The sequence below is a fragment of the Oryctolagus cuniculus genome, chromosome 2 (assembly GCF_051225735.1).
Source record: "Oryctolagus cuniculus isolate XC-2025 breed Fujian yellow rabbit chromosome 2, ASM5122573v1, whole genome shotgun sequence".
Classification (NCBI taxonomy): domain Eukaryota; kingdom Metazoa; phylum Chordata; class Mammalia; order Lagomorpha; family Leporidae; genus Oryctolagus; species Oryctolagus cuniculus.
Genome location: NC_142868.1, coordinates 99483013 through 99506231, shown reverse-complemented (window position 1 = coordinate 99506231; position 23219 = coordinate 99483013). Strand labels below are relative to the sequence as shown.

Genomic DNA, 23219 nt, shown 5'->3' with positions numbered 1-23219 from the left:
GTCTTTATTAAATATAGATGAGAAAGTCTTCAAAGAAATACCATCAAACCAAATCAGTAATATTAAAATAATAATTTAAACATATTATGACAAAATAGGATTCATGTCAGGAATAAGTTTGGTTTGACATCTGAAAATCCATTAATATAATATATCAAATTAGTTGAATCAAGGACAAAGTTACCTGATTATTATAGATGTAGAATAAGTGATAAAATTCAGCATCCTTTCATGATAAAATCACTCAACTAACTAGAAGTACCTAGAAAAGTGCTCAACCTGATTAAAAGCCTTTATGAAAACCACACAGCTAATATCATCTTTTGTGGAGAAAGACTGCTTTTCGGGAAGATCAGGAAAAACATGAGGATATCTACTCTCAAATACTAGTATTTTACATTGTACTAGAACTTCTAGCCAGGGAATTTTAACAAGAAAAATGCATTCAGACTGGGAGAAAAAGAAGATGGAAAACTAGTTTGTGTATAGGAAGCTAAAGAACACACACACACACACACACACACACACACAAGATTAGATCTAACAATTCATCATTGTTGCAGGATTGAAAATAAATATTTAAAAATAAACTGTATTTCATTCAAATTTAAGTAGTTCTTAACAATGTGGTCCCAATTTCAAAGCTTATCACAAAGCTGTGGTAATCAGATTCTGGTCTAGCATAAGGACAGACAGATGAATGAATGGGATTGCAGAAACAAACTGTTACATTTATGGTTAATTGAATGCTGGCTGTGCTGCAAGATAATTCAATGGGAAAATAACATTGTATCCACATAAGATGAAATTTGTCTCCTACCTCAAACAATATCTCAAAGTGGATCCAATTCCTAAATTTAAAGGTTAGAACTAAAGAACTTTTTTAGCAGAAAACATAAGAATAAATCTCTGTGTGTGTGTGTTTAGCTTTGACACCAAAAGCACAAATGACAAAAGAAAAAATAGCAAAATGGACTTCATCGCAATTAAAACCTATGCTTCAAAGAACTCCATTAAGAAAATGAAATGACAACCCATAGAACTGAAGAGATTAATTATACATTATACACCTCATAAGTGGCCTATAAAAGGAGTATATTCTTTAAAAAATCACAGCAATAAAAGCACCAAATCACTGTACTTAAATCTAAAATGTTTTGAAGTTTTCAAAAGCTTATATACAAATGATCAACAATCTTTGGACAATTAATAAAAGAAAGACAAAGCAAGCATTGACAATGGTGTGCAGTAGTTGGAGCCCTCATATATTGCTAGTGGGAATGTAAAATGGCACAGCCAAGTTGGAAAGCAGTTTTCCAAAATGAGTTAACATATGACCCAATAAATTCCATTCTTAAGCAATGCTAACCAAGATAAATGAAAACATGTCCACAGAAAAACTTCTACACGAATATTCCTTCCCATAGTTTTTCACTGTAGTTGGTGAACAAAAATCTACTTGGAGGTAGAAATAGGAAACAAGCCAGAGCGTTAGGGGTATGTCAAGACTTTTCCTGGGAACTGATAGAATCAGCCATTGTTTTCTGGGTAGGTTCTGGGTAGTTGGGCAATATGTTGAGAGGAAATGGGATCCCAGAGGAATATAACTTCTTCTGGTGGTAATACCCATTTTTCTGGATCTGAGATAGGTGGGGCTTCCTTTTATAATATGGATAATACATCTATTCTTGATACTTTTAATGATTCTTTTGCACAAGTTATTTTATTCTTTTTCTATACTGGAACAGATTCTAAACATGAAATCTCTTCAGTAACAGATTAAGTACTTGAGAAATCATAATTTTTCTGTTTTTTAGAGGCAACTTAAGCCAGTAAATTTAGTCTCAGTAATTGCTGATTTGTAAGGATTTATTGCTGAGTATCAAAATAGGTTTTTCTCCATCTTCAACAGATTTAAAAATATGGTAGTGGGGCCAGTACTGTGGAACAGCAGGTTAAAGCCCTGGCCTGCAGTGCTGGCATCCCACATGGGTGCTGGTTTGAGTCTTGGCTGCTCCACTTCCAATCTAGCACTCTGCTATAGCCTGGGAAAGCAGAAGAGGTGACCAAGTCCTTGGGCCCCTGCATCTGCATGGGAGACCTGGAAGAAGCTCCTGGCTCCTGGCCTCAGATCAGCTCTGCTCTGGCCATTGCAGTCATCTGGGGAGTGAGCCAGCAAATGGAAGACCTACCTCTGGCTCTATCACTCTCTGAAACTCTTTCAAAAAATAAAATAAATCTTTTAAATAAATAAATAAATAAAATATGGTTGTTATGCAATTTCATAGATGTTATAGGGGTATCAATTGTCATATGCTTTGAAATTCTAACACAAAATGAGAATCATATTACTTAACATATCCAACAAAACATGTTAAAAATTAAAAATAACATAAAAATCCATCAACTGATGAATGAAAAATCACAAATATATCTGTTCAATGAAACATTATTTGGCCATAAAAAGGAATGAAGAAGTTATACATACTACAACATGAATTTTTTTAATTATTTTATTTATTTATTTGGGAGGCAGAGTTACAGAGAGAGGGAGAAACAGAGAGAAAGGTCTTCCATCTGCTAGTTTAAATAGCCACTATTGCAGGAGCTGGGCCAGTACAAAGCCAGGAGCCAGGAGTTTCTTCTGGGTCTTCCATGCAGGTGCAAGTGCCCAAGCAATTGGATTGGGCCGTATTCTATTGCTTTTCCAGGCCATTAGCACAGAGCTAGATCAGAAGAGAAGCAGCTGGGACAAAAGCCTGTACCCCTAATGGAATATCAGCACCGTAGGCAGAGGCTTAACCCCCTGCACCACAGCACTGGCCCCCACAGATGTGTTTTGAAAGCATTATGCTAAATGAAAGAAGCTGTTCACAAGAAAATGTTGTATGATTCCACTTATATAAAATGTTTAGAATCAGCTAAGCAATAATATTTTGAATCATTGAGTTTCTTCCTTTTATGGCTCATGTTCCCTCCAGCCCTGCTACCAATTCCTATATATTCCTCCTGGTTGAAAAAGTCTTCCTTTTCTCTTATATGTTATTTGTTTCTTATGTTATGTGCCAGCAATTATTTGAATTTTATTTAAATTATTTTGGCAGGAACCAATTTTAGTACATATCCTTAAATATATTTATGGGTGAATAAACATGATAGTTTTTCTTGTCCCTAGCTATAGATACAAAGCCAATTTGGGAAACATTTGGCTACATATCACTACTTTTTTTTTTTTCCCTAATAAGTCTGTCACTTTACTGATCAACTTGTATGCCCTAGGGACATTTCCTGATGTAGTATCCCCAGCAGGGTCCTTTTTAGTCATTCGGAGTTGCTTCCAGCATGAGACCTGTTTGTAATTCCTGAGATGAATGTAACTGAAGTCTAGAAAATTTTAGAATATGACATTTTGTTTCATTATATCTCTTGGAGAGCATGTCAATAAAAGGTAATTTATTTTGTTATATTATTAAAAGTTAAATCTTAAACTTCCTAAGAAGTTAAAGTATTTTTTTTGACAGGCAGAGATAGACAGTGAGAGAGAGAGACAGAGAGAAAGGTCTTCCTTTTCCATTGGTTCACCCCCAAAATGGCCACTACAGCCGGCACGCTGCACTGATCCGAAGCCAGGAGCCAGGTGCTTCCTCCTGGTCTCCCATGCAGGTGCAGGGTCCAAGCATTTGGGCCATCCTTCACTGCTTTCTCAGGCCACAGGAGAGAGCTGGACTGGAAGAGGGTAACCAGGAGAGAACCAGCGCCCCAACCAGAACTAGAACCCGGAGTGCTGGCGCCACAGGCGGAGGATTAGCCTAGTGAGCCGCAGCACTGGCCAAGAAGTTAAACTTTAATATAATGATAATAGTTGTGGATGGTTAAATTTATATGATGTTTACCTTCAACCTGAAAAATCTTCCTTTTTCTTTTGTTTTTTGAAATTGAAATCATCGCTACCAGAAGGAAAGAAACTGTTAATTTCTGTGGCTTAGGAGCTAAATATTACCCTCTGTCTCCCTCTCTCTCTCTTGTTTTTTGTAATAATAATTTTCTTAAATCATTCAAATCTTGGAAAAGAGATGAATTAGTGTTTAAACTTTCTTCATTTTTATCTTTGGTAAATAGAATAGTGGCAAACCAAATTGCTTCTTTTGAATAGCTATGAAAGGTCAGAAGTGAAGACTTCCTATTTATTTAACTGTCATATTGAGAGGAAAACTGGAAGGATTTCTTTTAGTACAGTGTAATGTGAAAGTTCATAAGGTTAGAAATAATTTCCATCCCAACTTAAAACTCATAGGTAACTTTTAAAAAAGATTGAGTTACAGTTGTCATTTCTGTGATTTCAACAGAGAAAGCAGTAGGGAGAATACCTCACTGAATGTTCTCCCTCATTCCTGAATAATTACTACATTTTTTGAATAACGACCTTGTCAGGTGACACTTTACTGGGAAGGCCAGAGAGCATATGATTTTCGAAGTGCTTGAATTCACGCATAGTAATTTCACCTTTTTTTTTTAAAAGTAGCATTTTGACTAAGTGAATTCTTTAACTTTTAGTGGTACTCTAATATTGGCTCAAGTGAGTATTTGCCCTTGATATATTGATTGAAAAACAAAAAAAAAAATCATTTTGAGCTTTGATGTTTGGGGAAACTTTAAATTTATTGGTTCATGGCATTTTTGTGTGTTAAAATATATTTTAATCTCTAAAAAGAAAGATGGAGACTAATCAAAGCAGTGCCTATTTGACTATTATACAAGTTAATAAATTAATATTTTGTTCTGATTGCTACAGAATTTTTGATAATAATAATGTTACACTGTAGATAAAATTCATTACCAGACCCATCACCTTTCTTAGCAGTTACACCATGAACTTAGTATTTTTTAAAGATTTTTTGCTTTATTCAAAAGGCAATTACAGAGGGAGAGACAGAGACAGAGACTTCCTTCCACTGGTACACTCCCCAAATGCAACAGCCAGAGCTGAGGCATACTGAAGCCAGGAGCTAGGAACTTCATCCCTGTCTCTCACATGTGTGCAGGGGCCCAAACATTTGGACCATCCTCCACTGCCTTCCCAGGCATTAGCAGAGAGTTGGATCAGAAGTGGAGCATCCAGGGGCCAGCACCATGGCATAGCAGGTAAAGCCTCCACTTGCAGTGCCAGCATCCCAGATGGGCTCTGGTTTGAGTCCCGGTTGCTCCACTTCCAATCTGGCTCTCTTCTATGGCCTGGGAAAGCAGTAGAAGATGGCCTAAGTCCTTGGGCCCCTGCACCCACATGGGAGACCCAAAAGAAGCTCCTGGCTCCTGGCTTCAGATCCATGCAGCTCCAGCCTTTGCAGCCATGTGGGGAGTGAACCAGCAGATGGAAGATCTCTCTCTCTGCCTTTGCCTCTGCCTCTCTGTATCTCTGACTTTCAAATAAACAAATAAAATCTTTGAAAAATTGCCAGTGCTGTGGCTCACTAGGCTAATCCTCCTCCTCCTGCGGCACCAGCACCCCAGGTTCTAGTCCCAGTTGAGGTAGTGGATTCTGTCCTGGTTGCTCCTCTTCCAGTCCAGCTCTCTGCTGAGGCCTTGGAAGGCAGTGGAGGATGGTCCAAGTGCTTGGGCCCTGCTCCCACATGGGAGACCAGGAGGAAGCACCTGGCTCCTGGCTTCGGATCAGTGCAGTGTGCCAGCCATAGCAGCCATTTGCGGGGGTGAACCAATGGAAAAGGAAGACCTTTCTCTCTGTCTCTCTCTCTCTTACTGTCTAAGTCTGCTGTCAAAAAAAATCTTTGAAAAAAAACTGGATCAGCCAAACTCAAACTGGCACCCATGTGGTATGATGGCACAGCAGGCAGAGGCTTAACCTACTATACCATAGCCCCAGCCCCTTAAGTTAGTGGTTTTTATTCCTAAGAAATTATTAAATGGTTACTTATCTGAAAATGGTATATGTTGTGTATCATATTTTTGAATTCTAAATACTATGACAGTATGTCTATCATTTCTATTTTTTCAATTATTAGAATATATAATGAATACTTTTGCCTGTTTCATTGTGCTCATATTTAAGACTCCCACCTTTTTATGTAGGTAAAAATGAATTCTTGGGTCTATGTATATATTTAAATATATTAGATATTCCAAATTGTTCTTCAAAGCATTTGAAGCTGTTTATATCCCCATCCTAAGTTTTTAAAATTTTATTAGATCTAGTTTATATACCATAATAAGATATCACCTGTATATATATAATTCAGTAGACTGTAGTATATTTGTAGAATTCTACAACTACTACCAAAATCTAATTTTAAAACATTTTCATTCCATCACCCCAAATAAACCTTGTATCCACTGGTGGGTCATTTTCTGTTACAGCCCCGCCTCATTCAGTTTGCTTATGCTTATAGAGTACATAAAAGTACACTGGTGTACTTTTTATCTCTATAGATTTCCTTCTCCTAACATTTGTATGTATGATAACATGCTGTACTTTGTCTCTTAAGAAACTGGCTGCTTTCATTTACCACAATATTTCTGATGTCGATTCATATTGTCGCATGTGCCTGTGTTTCATTATTTTCTTTTGAAGAATAGTACTACCACATTTCATTTATTCATTATGATTTGATGATTATTTGGGTTATTTCTGCTCCCTGCTGAGAGTGAATAATCATGCTATGAATTTAGATGGATAAGATTTTTATGGATATATTTTTATTTCTCTTGAGTATATGTTTGGGAGTAGAATTGATCTGGATGATCAAGACAACTATATTTAACATTTTGAGGAAGTGGCAAAAATACCTACACTATCTTATAATCACCCCAGCAATATCTGAAATTTTCAGTTTCTGTGTACCTTCTAATATCTGTTATTGTATCTATATTATACATCCTTGTATGCATGAAGTGGTATCTTGGAGTTTTGGTTTCCATCTCCTTAATAACTAATGACTAATGAACATCTCTCCATATATTTGTGGCATTTCTGTATCTTTTTTAGAGAAAGTTCTGTTCAGATCTTTTACTCATTTTTAAAACTGGATTTTTAGTCTTTTCATTGTTAATTTTATGTGTGTTTTACACATTTTGAATATGTGTTCTTTTTCAGCTATATCATTTTCAAATAGTTTCTATCAGTTATCTTTTCACTTGCTTGATGGTGTCCTTTGAAAAACAAAAGTTTTTAACTTTGATAAAGTCCTATTCATTAAGCCTTCCTTTTATTGCTTGTGCTTTTGGTATCATATCCTAAGCCAGTGTGAAGAATATTATCCCTATGTTTTCTTTCTTATTTTTAAGATTTGTTTATTTGGAAGGCAGAGTTACAGAGAGGCAGAGGCAGATAGAGAGAGAGAGAGAAAGAGAGAGAGAGAGAGAGATCTTCCATCTGCTAACTCAGTCCCCAGATGCCTGCAACAGCTGGAACTGAACCAATCCGAAGCTAGGAGCCAGGAGCTTCTTCTGGGTCTCCCACATGGGTGCGAAGGCCCAAGGACTTGGGCCATCTTCTACTGCTTTCCCAGGCCATAGCAGAGAGCTGGATCGGAAGTGGAACATCTGAGTCTTGAACTGGCGCCCATATGGGATGTTGGCATTGCAGGCTGCAGCTTTACCCACTACACCACAGCGCCAGCCCCCTTCTGTTTTCTTTTAGCATTTTTATAGGTCTTTAATCTGTTTTGACTTAATTTTGTATATGCTGTGAGGTAAGGGATTACATAATTTATTTGTATGTGGATAACACAGCATATTTGTTGAAAAGATTTTTCTTTCCTCCATCAAATTATCTTGGCACCCTTGTTGACACTCAATTGACCAGAAATATATGGGTGTGCTTTTAGGATCTTAATTCTCTTTACTGAACTATGTGTTTATCCTTAGGCAAGTACCTCAGATTCTTGATTACTGTAACTTTTTGGTAAGTTTTAGAATAAGGAACTATAAATCCTACAACTTTATTCACCTTTCTGAAGATTTCCTGGGGTATTCTGGGTCCCTTGAATTTCCACTTAAATTTTAGGATTGGTTTGTCAGTTTTTTAAAGAAAGTATCTGGAATTTTAATAGGGATCCTTTTGAATCTATACATTAATTTGAGGAGCATTGCTGTCAACAGATCTTTCTGTTTACTGGAAAACCGTTAGATATCTTTACACTTATTTTGATCTCTTAAGATTTTTTAACATTTTTACTTTAAGGTATAGAAATATGCCTTTTTCTTTTAACATTTATTTCTATGTATTTATTTTTGTTGATGCCACTTTAAAAAGAATTATTTACTTAATTTTCAAATATTGTAGCCCATATATTGGTAGCATATTGATATGCATTTGATCTTTGCACAGTATATTTGTCTCATATTCTACAATTTGTTGACCCCATTTAATAGATCTAATAACAATTTTGGCTGATTCCTCAGGATTTTGTATATTCAAATTCAAGTTCAGAGTTTATCCATGTTATTGAGTTAATTTCATTGACTACTTCATGTTTTTTGACCCATATCTTCCTGTTCTTATTTTATTCTTCCTTTTTGATGTTACAATTTCTTCCTTTGGCCAGAAATTCTTCCTTCATTTATATTTTCAAACATTGTAAATGTACTTCTCTTAACTCTTTGTCAGACGGTTTATTTTTTTTAAGATTTATTTTATTTATTTGAAAGACAGAGTTTCAGAGAGAGGTAGAGACAGAGAGAGTTCTTCCATCCAATGGTTCACTCCCCAAATGGCCACAACAGCCAGAGCTGCGCGGATCCTAAGTCACAAGCCAGGAGCTTCTTCCAGGTCTCCCACACGGGTGCAGGGGCCCAAGCACTTGGGCCATCTTCAACTGCCTTCCCAGGTCATAGCAGAGAACTGGATCAGAAGTGGAGCAGTGGAACTAGACCAGCACCCATGTGGGATGCCTGCACTTCAGGCCAGGGCTTAACCCACTGCACCACAGCACTGGCCCCTGTCAAACTGTTTCAATTAAACTAATTTTACATGGAATGATAGAATTTTCTGACTGTCAATTGTTCATTCTGTTCGATACCTTTTTTTTGTTGTTGTTTAAAGATTTATTTATTTATTTATTTATTTGAAAGTCAGGGTTACACAGAGAGAGGAGAGGCAGAGAGAGTGAGATGTCTTCCATTTGCTTGTTCACTCCCTAATTGGCTGCAATGACCAGAGCTGCACCGATCTGAAGCCAGAAGCCAGGATCTTCTTCCAGGTCTCCTATGTGGCTTTAGGGGCCCAAGGACTTGAGCCATCTTCCATTGCTTTTCCAGGCCACAGCAAAGACCTGGATCTGAAGCAGAGCACCTGGGACTTGAACTCATGCCCATATGGGATGCTAGCACTACAAGCAGTGACTTTACCCACTATGCCACAGCACCCACCCTGATACCTTGTTTGCATTAGATTTTTGTGAATTTTGGTTTGCAGGCCTATTTTGAGTGGGAGGTTTTATGAGCTTAGTGTTTTTTTTTTTTTTAATTTGACTTTGCTCATTACTCCCTATGATGATTTTTCAATTACCTGCATCTGGTTCCCTAACACTCCCATCCATAGGTTTTATAATGACAGTTTGATGTTCAACCCAGAGTATTACTGGGTATTGGTTTGGTTTACACATTCAGCTACTGCATTTTCTTTCTTTTTTAAAGATTTTGTTTGTTTGTTTTGTTTGAAATACAGGGTAACAGAGAGAGGAAGAGAAAGATCTTCCACTTCTTGATTCATTCCCCAAATGGCTGCAGTAGCCAGGTTTGGGCTATACCAAAGCCAGGATCCAGGAACTCCCTCCAGACTTCCATCATGGGTGGCTGGGACCCAAGTGCTTGAAACATCTTCCACTGCTACCCTAGCCTGTTGGCAGGAAGCTAACTTGGGAGCAGAGTGTTTGGGACTTGACCAAACACTCCTATATGAGATGCTAGTATTGCAAGGGGTGCCTTAATCCACTGCTCCACACCACAGCCCCCACTGTACTCTATTTCAGGTGAGCAGGAGCCTTGTACCGGCCCTCAATGTCCCATGTACTCTTTTCATGGCCAGTGTACTGCAGCCGGCGCACTGCACTGATCCGAAGGCAGGAGCCAGGTGCTTCTCCTGCTCTCCCATGGGGTGCAGGGCCCAAGCACTTGGGCCATCCTCCACTGCACTCCTGGGCCACAGCAGAGAGCTGGCCTGGAAGAGGGGCAACCGGGACAGAATCTGGCACCCCGACCGGGACTAGAACCCGGTGTGCCAGCACCGCTAGGTGGAGGATTAGCCTGTTGAGCCACAGCGCCGGCCGTCCCATGTACTCTTTCCTTCCCATTTCTATGAAACATATGTTCTTACCTCACTGGAGCCCCACCTCTGGCTACCATCATTTCTCTTTGGATCCAGCATGCCAGTAGCCTCAGCCCTACACCCTGCTTTGAATTTCTTTTTCTATGTTGGGCCATGGAGGTTTATATCTTATTTCTGAGCCTGGTTATGCTTTTTGTTTTCTGTTTTATATTTCATATACAATGTTTTCTGTTTTGAGTAGCTGCTCTACTTCTGATCCAGCTCTCTGCTAATGTGCCTGGTAAAGCATCAAAGGATGGCCCAAGTGCTTGGATCCCTGTGCGCACATGGGAGACCTGGAAGAACCTCGTGGCTCCTGGCTTCAGTCTAGCTCAGTCCTGTCTCTTGCAACCAGAGGATGGAAGACATTCTCTCTGTCTCTCCCCCTCTTCCCCTCTCCCCTCTCCCCTCTCTTTCTGTATATTATTCTGCCCTTGAAATAAAACTTTTTTAAAAAATTAATATTTCTCCAGTGGATTTCCCCCCAACTCACAGGAAAATCCTTTCAGTTTCAACTAACAGTTGAATATTTACTTGCTATATTACATTTGCTATGCTGAACATTTTACCTATTTTATTCAATTACAGCAACCCTGCAAAATTTATATGATTGTCATTGTATAAAAGAATAATTTGAATCTTAGTCTATTGAAAACCTTGTCAGTAGTCAGTAGAATCAGTATTCAAATGTAGGTATATCTCATTTGAGTCTGTGCTTTAAATCACTTTTTTATGCTTTTCTATGCTAATTGAGAGAAGTTTGCATTATATTCTCATCTCCTTTCTGACAGATTAGTACAATTTAATGATATTTTCATACAAAAAATGAGAAATTAGAGAAGGGAACAGACTGCATGATTTCCGCATTTTTCAGAACTTCAGCTTGTGTTTACTGTAATATAGGATTTCAGAATGCATTTGAGGAACATTCCCTGAATTGCTGGGATTTTTCCTAATAAATTATCATTTATGCAATTGCTAATGTTTAGGAGGTGGTGATGAGGGACTTTGTTTTTCCCCATTCTTCCATTTTTATTAATATGATATTTGTAGATGACTTAACAAAGAGACATCCTTGTGATTTTGTGGCTTTGGTATTTTTTTTTTAATGTTAGATTAATCACAATAACTTTTTACAATCTAAAGGAAAGCATCATTTTTTCCAAGTTAATATTTCAGACTCTTGGTATCTGTTGTGCATGCAATCACTCTAAGAAATGAGACAGACATAGTTTACAGAAGGATAAAAGATGGTGAGAGTTGTCATTCCTGAACTGAGTAGTATATTGAGAAGTTTTAGCAACATTCCAAGTATAGGAATTTGTGGGTGAAGAATTAAACTTAAATCTCATGCCTTGCCTGCATTATTAACTAACTAAAATATGCCCATTATTTACTTAGTAGCAATTGTTAGGCCAGTAAGAAAAAAAGGAAGCTATGCAAGTTTTAACCTATACTAGGCGATTGGACTTATAGCTGAAGAATAATAATGACTGGGGCAGGTGCTGTACCTCAATGTGTTAAATACCTGGCCTGCAGCACCAGCGTCTGATATGGGTGCCAGTTGTAGTCCCAGCTGTGGTACTTCCAATCCAGCTCCCTGCTAATGGGCCTGGGAAAGCGGCGGAAGATGGTCCAAGTACATGAGCGCCTATACCCTCATGGGAGACCAGAAGTTTCTGGTTCCTGGCTTCGGCCTGGCTCAGTCATGGCTCTTGCAACCATCTGGAGAGGATGGAAGGTTTCTCTCCCTCTCCCACTCTCTGTCTCTCCTCCTCTCTCTTTATAACTCTGCCTTTCAAATAAAATAATAAATTTTAAAGAATAATAATGACTCTATAAGAGTAGTGCTTATTTAAGTTTGCAAGAAATCAAGAATTAAGATAGTGAGTATTACAGTCAGGTGATAAAAAGAACACATGTGCATGCCAGTGCTTTACTAGGCTGATTATAAATGAGCTTTTGTGTTAGCTTGGAGTGAAACATTGAAGGAATACAATTTTAGTTAGATTTTTAGTGATGAAATAAGTAAGGAAGTATAGAATAATCCTTAATGGGTTGCAACTCTTTGATGAAATGAATTTCCTCTATGCCTTTCCTCTAATTGTGGAGAGGGTTTATTGGAAATCTCAAATTTGAGCTACTCAGACTCTGTATCCCATTTCTCTAGGGCCAGCTCAGCCCTTCATCCTGTCAAAGCAGATAAAACAGAACAGGTTGCAATTTGCTATAAAGGGGTCCTTGGGATGAAGCATTTTAATGTCTATAAAGAGTAGACAACACCTTCATTTTTAAAGACTCCCATGGAACATTTCAAATGGGATGGATATTTCTTGGTGCCTTTGCCAAAATTAATAGATTTGGGCTACGGAATTGGAGGAAAGCTAAGCATTTAGGCCTGCTTATCAATCATTAACATTTTACTAAGTTTATTTTAGCTGACTTGCCCTAAAACTATCACATATTTGAGTAAATAATACCTTGAAAAGAAAGTCCATTAATTTTTAGAACTGTGTCACTTCAACATAGGAAGAATACAGATTTACAAAAATATCATTTTAAAAATTAAGAATTATGTGTTATGGTCAAGATAATACATCAGATTGGTATAGTTTAACCATTGTTTTTAAAATTTTTGACTCAGTCTGAGATTGAATTGCCTTTATGATTTCAAATAGCTATTCCAGCCAAGAACCCTGATGAAGAGATGGCACAGAGTAACTGGAATATAATAAAGTGCCAAGTATGATTTTTTTGATTCTTCTCATGCTTTGAGAATAGGAATATCTTAAGACTTGATAAAATGGTGCAATTTTATATTTCCCATTTGACTACTTTAAAAGGTTCATTGTCTTTTAATTAAACTATAGGGGGAAGAGCAGAGATTAAAAGACATAGTTCTTAAAAGGGGATGGCTTTAACTGCAAGTTACATGAGTGACGACACCCCACTAAAACAAGATGCAGTGCAGCAACAAATATTTTTCCTTGAAGGCTCCTCTTTTCTGACTTTCGCAGTAATTTGGAGTTAATTGGTGCAGCTTCTCAATACAAGACTTTGTGTTTTATGTTCTTTGATTCTTTCTTCTATCTCTTCCCAGCTGCTCTTTTATCTTCCCTTTCATGTAGTGCAATACAGCTTAGGCAACTAGATGTAATAATGATGTAAACTAGTTTAGGTGAGAAACTTAGATCAGCATGCAGATAGCATGAAAACAGTGCACACTAACCATTGCCAATTTGTGTTTGCTTAGCCTTTGCTTGGACTGTGTACATGCTAAAACTATAGGTTCCCATAAAATCAATAGATAATGCTAGCAAAACTATTATCACTCTCTCTTCAGGAAATTGGCTAATGATAGAGAACCTCATGAAGTTTGGTATTAAATAATTTTAAGACTTGCGAGAATCTTTCCTCTACTATCTTACATAACTGAATAGAAATGTAGAGGTATCAGGCAACAAAAGTGTGGCTATCAATGTAACTATAGAACTTCCCATCTTTATAATGTCACCTTAGGGTGGTACGGGATGGGGAATACCCAAGAGACTAAAGATTGGTTAAAAGTGAGTGAAAACTGGCAATAAGAAAATGCCTACTGAACATATGATTGGAGCCAATTTATGAAAATCTATGTTTTATAAGTGTTTTCCTACCATTATCTTTGCAAAAAAGATAATGAACTTAGAAATAAAGTAATATTGGGTTGTAGTATTAGCAAGATAAATGAACTTTCATAAAATTACACAGGAAAATATGTACACATTATATACCTTATGCCATATCTAAGCTCTTTGTTTCATCCTTTGCTCAAATATTGCATATCCAGTGGGTAATATATGTATTTACATTTAGTTCAGAATTCATTACTTTTATTACTACTATGTAATAAAAATCAAGTCAAAGACACATTGCATACTGATTTCCAAACAGATGGTATATAGCTGGAAAATAGACTAAAGCTATAATAAAATGGGAAAAATGGGTTCATGAAATTAAAAGAAAGCTTAAAATACTCAGGGTATCAATGAGTAACAAAATATCATGTAGTAACTGTGGAGATGATGGCTTTATTTGAAGTGAGGGGAGGGAGGAGAAAGTTAGAAGGAGGCAAAAACACAATTGGGTCTAAAATTGAATTTCTCTGATAAGGCATTTCAGAAGCATCTTGTCTTATTTACTAAGCAGCAAAATAGTCATATGCACTTTAATAATCTTTATTTCACAGGATCGCATTGCCAGAGTAACAGAATTGTAAGCAGAGGAACAGCACCTTGCAGATCACAAAGGCAAATCTGTGGAAAGAAATTTCACTGAGTTTCTCTTTTTCTTGCCAGGGTAATAACGGCTCTTATTTTTCCTGCAGTATTTAATAATCTCACATAGACATTCTTTAACCTTTCCCTTTTTCATATCTGTTCAAACATGGACTATAGCATAAATCAGGAACTGTCAAGCTCAGTGGGCTAAGCAAAAAACAGATGTTATATCTTTAGCATTTTTATATAATTATTTTTATTGCTATTTTACCACTGTCTCCAACCCTTTCAACCTTATTGTTGTTTTCTTCTCTCCATAAACCAATCTGATGATAATATTCCAAGAAAGAGGGCTTAAGGTGGGAATTGGTATTCAGCTATATTAATCTGTGTTTATTAACTAAGCTTGCTTGCATGAAGATTTTAAGGAGGAGATGATTGCAACTGAGGCATTATTTTTAGAAGGAAGTAAATTGAATTATAGCAAGTGGACTAAAATGCATTTAGGCCAGAAATGCATTTACTGCAAAAATAATGATTTCTTTATACTCATGAACACACACTCAAATATACATACACAAGGGGGGAAGTTAGAACCAAAAGGAAGCAGAGATAGGTTCTTTCAGCTGTCCATAGGACACAGAATCTAATAAATTGGCCTTTTTAATATTAACAAAATGAAAGTTTCCAATGCTTTTATTTAAAGACAGTAAAAACTGGAGATAATACTATGCCTACTAAACATCTGATTGGGGCCAATTTATGAAAATCAATGGTTTATAAATGTTTTCCTACTACTATCTTTACAAAAAGCTATAGCTTATAAAAGTGAATTTAGAAATAAAGTTATATTGGACAGTAGTATTAGCAAGATAAATAAATGAGCTTTCATGAAATTACACAGGAAAATATGTTTACATGATAAAGGTTTGACTTCCACCAAGAATTTTTTATTTTATTTTATTTTATTTTTTACTTTTATTTAATGAATATAAATTTCCAAAGTACGACTTATGGATTACAATGGCTTCCCCCCAATACCGTCCCTCCCACCCACAACCCTCCCCTTTCCCACTCCCTCTCCCCTTCCATTCACATCAAGATTCATTTTCGGTTATCTTAATACACAGGAGATCAGCTTAGTATACATTAAGTAAGGATTTCAACAGTTTGCTCCCACACAGAAACATAAAGTGGAAAATAATAGATGATTTTTTTTAAATGATGATGTAATCAGATCAGACCTATTGTCATGTTTAATCCCAGTGAGAGTCAAGTTGGGAATTGATAATTTCTTTTTTTTTTTTTTTACAGAAGATCAGTTTAGTATGCATTAAGTAAAGATTTCAACAGTTTGCACCCCATAGAAACACAAAGTGAAATATATTGTCTGAGTACTCGTTATAGCATTAAATCTCAATGCACAGCACATTAAGGACAGAGATCCTACATGAGGAGTAAGTGCACAGTGACTCCTGTTGTTGACTTTACCAATTGACACTCCTGTCTATGGCATCAGTAATCTCCCTATGCTCCAGTCATGAGTTTCCAAGGCTATGGAAGCCCTCGGAGTTCTCCGACTCTTATCTTGTTTAGACAAGGTCATAGTCAAAGTGGAGGTTCTCTCCTCCCTTCAGAGAAAGGTACCTCCTTCTTTGAAGACCTGTTCTTTCCACTGGGATCTCACTCACAGAGATCTTTTTGCCAGAATGTCTTGGCTTTCTATACCTGAAATAGACTCATGGGCTTTTCAGCCAGAACCAAATGCCTTTATGGCTGATTCTGAGGCCAGAGTGCTGTTTAGGACATCTGCCATTCTATGAGTCTGCTGAGTATCTCACTTCCCATGTTGGATCACTCTCCCCTTTATTTATTCTATCGGTTAGTGTTAGCAGGTACTAGACTTGTTTATGTGCTCCCTTTGACTCTTAGTCCTTTCATTATGATCAATTGTGAACTGAAATTGATCACTTGGAATAGTGAGATGGCATTGGTACATGCCACCTTGATGGGATTAAATTGGAGTCCCCTGGTATGTTTCTAACTCTACCATTTGGGGCAAGTCAGCTTGAGCATGTCCCAAATTATACATCTCTTCCCTCTCTTATTCCCACTCTTATGTTTAACAGGGATCACATTTCAGTTAAATTTCAACACTTAAGAATAACTGTGTGATAATTTCAGAATTAAACCAGTCATATTAAGTAGAACAGACAAAAAAACTACTAAGAGGGATAATGTATTAAGTTGTTCATTAACAGTCAGGGCTATGCTGATCAAGTCACCGTTTCCCATAGTGTCCATTTCACTTCAACAGGTTTCCTTTTTGGTGTTCAGTCAGTTGTCACCGATCAGGGAGAACATACGGTATTTGTCCCTTTGGGACTGGCTTATTTCACTCAGCATCATGTGTTCCAGATTCCTCCATTTTGTTGCAAATGACTGGATTTCATTGTTTCTTACTGCGGTATAGTATTCTAAAGAGTACATATCCCATAATTTCTTTATCCAGTCTACCGTTGATGGGCATTTAGGTTGGTTCCAGGTCTTAGCTATTGTGAATTGAGCTGCAATAAACATTAGGGTGCAGACCGCTTTTTTGTTTACCAATTTAAATTCCTTTGGGTAAATTCCAAGGAGTGGGATGGCTGGGTCGAACAGTAGGGTTATCTTCAGGTTTCTGAGGAATCTCCAGACTGACTTCCATAGTGGCTTGACCTGTTTGCATTCCCACCAACAGTGGGTTAGTGTCCCTTTTTCCCCACATCCTCGCCAGCATCTGTTGTTGGTAGATTTCTGCATGTGAGCCATTCTAACCGGGGTGAGGTGAAACCTCATTGTGGTTTTGATTTGCATTTCCCTGATTGCTAGTGACCTTGAATATTTTTTCATGTGCCTGTTGGCCATTTTCCCACCAAGAATTTTAAGTCAATGCTACCTCTTAGTTTCAACATGCCCTCTGAATGCAAATCTGTGTAGTTTATGTAGTTCTTTCTGTGGGTATGAAGGAAAAGTATTATCCACAAAGTAAACTGTGCATGGTTTCATCCTAACATATTCTGAACTTTGATAAGATTTATTAAAATGTAATTTTTAGAAATTATTCTTTCTAACCAGGTAAATCTTGCACAAATACCAAAACTTAAATTCATAAAGCTACCCTAGAAATAGTTAATGGCAAAAGAAAAAGTAAAATTTGAAAATGCCAAGCAAAAACATGTTAAAACAGCAAATTACAGGGAAAACATTCCACAGTGTTGTAGCTAGTGTGTTTCTGATGCTCGTGGAAATGGGTCGTGTTGAAATACTAAGATTTCTGATATTCAAGAGGAATTTCAAACCCAAATGCTGTGGAAGTCAAAGCCTGATTCTCATTAAGCACAATTCAGAGTTCTAGAGATTTTTAAACCCAGCAGACTCTATTTTAGATTGTTTCTCCATATTACAAAACTATTGATTTAAAATCAGCTCCTGATTTTCGTTCTACATAGAGTCACTTTATTTGGGGCTTTCCGGGAGCCACTATCTTCTTTGATGGAAAATCTATTATTTGACCTATCTGATGTTAATTATTTCTTAATAGCCTATGAGTTCCCTAAGATAGTATTACCAGAAAGGCAGATATCCCTCTCCTTGAGTTCTTCTTGACCTGTAGATTCTCTAAGGAGAGTCCTCTGTGGAAGAAAGATTATTGGTTTTGTGAAAAGAGTAGCGTATCTGTTTTCTTGGGATTTGAGCCTTTATCCCTGCTACATCAAAATCATCAACTCCACCACATTTTTAATTGTTATAAAGATGAGCATATGGTTGCCAATAAAAGCATGGAGATAGGTGAATACAGGTCAAATGGTGATCTCACTTCAGCTGTAAATATCTTGAAATCATCTGCTGATAGGGCAAGCATTTAGCCCAGGGTAAGATGCTGTTTATAATGCCCACGTCCCATGCATGCCTGAGTTCAATGCCCAGCTGTGGTTCCTGACTCCAGCTTTCTGCTAATGCAGACTCAGGGAGTCAACAGTGACAGCTCAAGTATTTAGGCTCCTGCCACCCACATAAGGTTTCTAGACTGGGTTCACAGCTCCTAGTTTTGGTATTGGCCAAGCCCTGGCTGTTGGGACATCTTAGGAGTGAACCAACCAAAGGGTGCTCCCTGTCTATATGTCTCTCTGCCTCTCAAAAAAAATCACCTGTCACCATTTGGTCTACCTCATTTAATAAAAAAAAATAATTATTTTTCCTTACTTGAATTCAATGCAGTTTTGGAACCACATGAGACAGAATCTTAAAATGAGACTCCTTATTTATGTTAGCTGAGGCCCTAGACAAAGGATTTGAAGGTGAGAGAATAAAACATGATCTAGTTCTTACATGAGGAGGAGGGGGAAATGAGTTACATGATTTTCAAGATATTTAACCATGTCAAGTTTATAAAGGATTGGGAGTGTATGAGTCAGGGAACAGACTGGTCTTCCTGTCAATAAAAATTAAAACAAAAACAAAAACAGAGACTAGCTACTGTGCTAAGTGTCCTATCACACTTCCCAGGTGAAGGAGTCAGGATGCAACTCCCTTCATATGATCAGGAGAGAGGGGCTTTCAGAAGATTATCTGGGGAGCATAAATAGTGACTCCTGCCATGTTGGACTTGAATCTGACTCATGCCCAAGACTGATTGGCCACATGTTTTGAAAGTGGAATGACAAAGAGTTGGCTTTTTTAAGTGACCTGTATTCTTAGAGTTTGTAAGAACAATTGTTGCTTAAGTTTATGTCATGGAATAGAGTTGGTCCATGTGCACAGGAGAGATGATACAGATTGTCTTAGACCCATATACCTGACTAGCAAGTGTCAGTGATGCCAAAAGTCAGGTGAATTACCATCTTTTCTAGCATAGTAAGTGAAGAGAGTGCTTAACTAAATCAGATTATCTGCAGGTACCTGTCACATCCTATTTCTCCTGTAAATGGTCAGCCTGTGTTAGGATTGAATTGGGAAAAAAAGGTAGCTATAATTTTGATTATTGAAAGTTTTTATTATTTTACTAAGATTAGATGTGCCAATGGTGTATTTTGATTACCTGTTAATGAAGAAAAACATCAACTCTACCTTAAATTTCATGAACAGACATGGGAAGCCACATAGAATAAATTAAAAGACATTCTGAATGTCAATAGTAAAGTTTCTTTATAATAAAGAAGTTTTGCTTTTTTAGCCTGAGTGTGTGTGTGTGTGTGTGTGTGTGTGTTGGAAAATGGTGATCTTGAATGAATAGCAAAGTTTGGTGTTGGGAAAAAAACATTGCCAATTTCTTTTGATCCTCAGATTATTATCTCTGGCTCTGGGGCCAGTAAATCAATGCTTTATTCTTGGCCCTGTCCATACTTTAGTGAGAAGGTACTAAAGTCAGACAAAAATCATAGTTATCAGGAAGATTTTCATTAGATTATTTTATCCATGTAATCTTTTCTCTTCTTTAGAAACCCTTCTACAGCTTTACTTGATTTAATATCTCCCTACTTTCTGTTTTTTCCCAGAGCTCAAGTAACGGAATCAAAATCAAGGAGAATTGATTAACCTAAAAACTCTATCAGATTTTTACTAAGTATCTGAATGTTCCTGATAATATTTTTAAAAAAGATTTATTTACTTATTTTAAAGGCAGAGTTACAGAGAGGCAGAGGCAGAGAGAGAGAGAGAGGGAAAGAGAGAGAGAGAGAGAGAAAGAGAGACAGAAAGAGAGAGAGAGAGAGAGAGAGAGAGAGAGAGAGAGAGAGAGGTCTTCCATCCACTGGTTCTCTCCCCAGATGGCTGCAATGGCCAGAGCTGAGCTAATCTGAAGCCAGGATCCAGGAGCTTCTTCCAGGTCTCCTACATGGGTTTAGAGGCTCAGGACTTGAACCAGTTTCTACTGCTTTTCCAGGACATAGCAGAGAGCTGGACTGGAAATGGAGCAGCTGGGACTTGAACCGGAACCCATATGGGATGCTGGCATTGCAGGTGGCGGCTTTATCTGCTACAGCACAGTGCTGGCTGTGCTTTAAAGAAAAAAAATGGCTGCTTTAGAGAAAAAAAAAAAGAGTTGTTTTACTGCATTGCTAAAAGTAGGCCTAGACAAAAGGATTCCTTCCCAGTGAGGTCTGTTTGTTGAGTGCATATGAGATGGGCTTTCTATAAAGCTAGTTGCAAGAAGGTGTTTGTTCTGAGAAAGCAGCAGCACCAAGGAAATCTGTGCAAATCCTGCTGGCTTTTAGAGTCACTGGTGCAGAATGAACAAAACATGAGCAGGAGATGGATGTGGTCCAATCAAGTCAAGTACTCTAGTCCAGGAAACAAGGGACTCTCTCACTTTAAGTTGAGGAGACCTGACCAATGTGTGCCATGCCCAGGTGCCTGAGAGTTCTGTCAGTGCAGATATTTTAGCTGTGTTCACTGCTGCTATGAACACATACTCACTATTTGGGTCATGCACACTTGATTGATATTTCTCCTTTGTAAGCCGAAAAATAAATATGCATTCAAAAATGTAGACTACTGCAAAAGCTGCACATCCTATGGGTAACCAGAACTTCACCTGGCAACAGAGCTTGTGATTCCTAAATATGCAAATATTCTCCTCTGAGAATCTCTACTTGAAAAGGAGGAGGGTCAAAAATTGATAGTTTGCAGAAGTAATAGCTGGCATGAGAATTGTCCAAATTATATAGGAAAAAAGAAAATGTTGTTGAATAATTGATATTGACAGAATTTCAGAGCCTTAATGAACACCGTGTTTCCACTCTCCTTTGTCTGCCTGAAGTCACAGAGGACTTATCTCCCTGTCAGCAGCTGCATTTTGAATTGCAGGACAATCTCGGGGTATTTGCATAAAATTTGAACACCTCCATTCTGAAATGTAAACATCTCATACTTGGCAGGGTCATTGATGTCTCCTTAAAGCGATTCCAACACAGCCAAGGAAAGGTTCAAGTGTCTGGAGTTCTCTGCTGAAGACCTCACTGCCAAGCCCCATCTTTGGGCTTTAAAAGCTGTGGCAGGGGCCGGCGCTGTGGTATAGTGGGTAAAGCCACCACCTGAGTGCTAGCATCCCATATGGCTGCAGGTTCCAGTCCAGGCTACTCCTCCTCAGATCTGGCTCTCTGCTATGGCCTGCAAAAGCAGTAGAAGATGGCCCATGTGGGAAACCCGAAAGAAGCTTCTGGCTCCTCATTTCAGATTGGTGCAACTCTGGCCGTTGTGGTCAAATGGGGAGTTAACCAGTGGATGGAAGACCTCTCTCTCTCTCTCTCTCTTGGACTCTCCTTCTTTCTCTGTGTAACTCTTTCAAGTAAATAAATGAATCTTTAAAAAAAAAAAGCTGTGAAAGACTAGTTACAAATACTGGCAAATTTTCAGATTCCTTTAATTGATACCATCTTTAATTTACATTTACAGAAAAGGTTGTTTTTTAAATGTAATTATAATGAGCTACTTCTCAGCAATTTCCCTTTTATCTCTGTCATTTTATTATTCTTCTGACCAAACTACTGATTTCTTTTCACAGTAATGACAATATATTTTATATCGTAAGGTGTGTATCACTTTTAAACTTTCTTTTTGAATTTAGACATATCACTTATGAGCATCTTTAGTATCTTAGCTGAAGGCAGTACTTACACTGTGAAGCTGAGTCATCAGCTTCCTCAGAGTTCTATAAGTTGTCCTGATGATGTTCATATACAAAATTTTTCAGGGCTATCTTTGTCCAATGTAGTCATTCACAAGTACCAGGTAATATACTTAGTACATTTCTTGATTGTTATGGAACTTTAAATTTCACTTGATTTAAAAGCCAACATATTTTGAGCTAATTCTAATAAGCAGCACAATCTTTGACTTATAATTTTATTGTTTTTTAAAAAATATTTCTTTTTTAATGTATTATAATAGTCTATTTTTCACTAGCTTTCCCATTATCTCATTGTCTGTCTATTATGGCTCCTACTGAATTACTCATTTCTACTCACAGTAATCATTTTATTTCATAAAAATCCAACATGTTTTTATTACTGTCTTTAAGATTACCATCACCTGTATTTTTCTTTAATATCCCAGTGTATTCCAGACCTGCCACTGTGAATTCATGGCCATGTTGGTTAAGTGTTCATTATGAGGTCATGAACTCCATAAAAATTCTATAAGTTGTGCTAGCAACCATCATGCACACATGTTTTCAGAGACATTTTAGACCCACATGATAGGCACTCTTTTCAGGTACTTTTTTAGGCTCTTTTCAGGTTCTTTTTTATATTTCATGAAATTCTAAACTTCCCATTAATATATGAAAGTTTCAATAGAATGAGTTAAAAATCCATCTATTTGAAAGATTTCTCTGATAAGTGTATGATCTTCATTTGATTTACATTTTGTGAAAATTATTTCATTTTCCTTTTTTAAGGTAATTGTTATCATTTCCAGTAATTTCCCTTATATTTGCTTGTCATTCTGCTATTACTTCTAGAAAATAATTGTTACTTACCCTAGTCACAGTGTATTTTCTTTCTTTCTTTCTTTCTTTCTTTCTTTCTTTCTTTCTTTCTTTCTTTCTTTCTTTCTTTCTTTTCTTTTCTTTTCTTTTCTTTTCTTTTCTTTTCTTTTTTTTG

The 23219-nt window shown here is 37.3% G+C and overlaps 1 pseudogene; it reads right to left on the bottom strand.

Annotated features, from left to right (window-relative positions):
- Positions 1–18161: 18161 nt before the first annotated feature.
- LOC149127936 (inducible T-cell costimulator pseudogene) lies at positions 18162–22573 on the bottom strand (annotated as a pseudogene).
- Positions 22574–23219: the final 646 nt, after the last annotated feature.